We start from the raw sequence: 1,313 nt of genomic DNA on the forward strand, positions 1-1,313 counted from the left end.
ACTTATTCGAGGGGAGGAGACCTTTCCCCCATCGGTTTCGTTGATGCCGATTATGCTGGAGACATCGATACCCGTCGCTCAACGTCAGGATACGTCTTCACTATGGCTGGTGGGCCAGTTTCTTGGAGCTCGAAACGACAGGCGACAGTTGCTCTCTCAACAACCGAGGTGGAGTACATGTCTCTTATGCGTGCCGCCCAGCAAGTTCTATGGATGTATTCTTTCATGTCCGAAGTCGGTTTGACCTGCGACTTCCCCGCTGTACTTTACGGCGACAACGCGTCATCCATCGCACTTACTCTCAACACCAAAGGTCACGCACGCGCTAAACACATCGACATTCGACACCACTACATTAGGGAGCGCGTGTCTAACGGAGAGATCAAAGTCGTGCATGTCCCCTCGGAGGACAACATCGCGGATATCCTTACGAAGCCACTTCACCGGATCACACATCAAAAGCTCGTTAGAGCACTCAAAATGGATCTCTAGGTCCTCGCCGTCTGGGGGAGTGTTGAAGAAGACGTCTCGTGACCTTATTGTTTACGCGTACGCTTTGTTTGTTACTCCTTTTTCTCTTTTCTATTCATCTTTTTACTTCCGTTATTTGCTAGTCTTTACGTTTACTTTGCCAGTCTTTGTGCAAGCCACCGTCCCCATTCCTATAAATACGAAAACCCTATTTCTCTTCACCTCAGTCGTCATAACACATCGTGTCTGACTCTGAGGTGAGTTTACTTTATATACATTTCACTTTATTATACTGACTACTACCTGTACATAGTTCCGTGCGTTCACAGGTAGTTACCCAATATCAGTCGTCATAACACATCGTGTCTGACTCTGAGTTCCGTGCGTTCACATGCCACCCCTTCTCAGTTTGACACGCCCCTCCGTAGATGACTGCCATCGTAGTGTCAAACTTCCATTTTGTACTTAGTGCATTCTGATACAGTCAAAAAAATAGTACTACTATATGTGCCATAAACATTTGTGTGGTTTGTAATTGGACTCACTCGCACCTTTCCTCATCAAAGGGAAAGCTGAGGAAATTGAGCTTTATTCAGTTGGAATGGAACACAATCTTGCATAATTGAAAGTTGACTCCTTCTGTTATTCACGTTCCAACAGAATTGTGCATGTTTGTGCACAATTCGGTTGATCACGTTAATTGTGCATAATTTAGCGATCTGGATTTTCCTGATGTCCTTCATTGCCCAAATGATGGCTTTCATGTGATCATCAGAGAGACGGAGACGCGGAAGATTATCAAGCAGATCAAGGAAAAACATCTATAAATCGATCAATAAGCT

Source organism: Laccaria bicolor, genomic scaffold (genome assembly GCF_000143565.1).
Source record: "Laccaria bicolor S238N-H82 LACBIscaffold_21 genomic scaffold, whole genome shotgun sequence".
In the NCBI taxonomy this organism is placed as follows: domain Eukaryota; kingdom Fungi; phylum Basidiomycota; class Agaricomycetes; order Agaricales; family Hydnangiaceae; genus Laccaria; species Laccaria bicolor.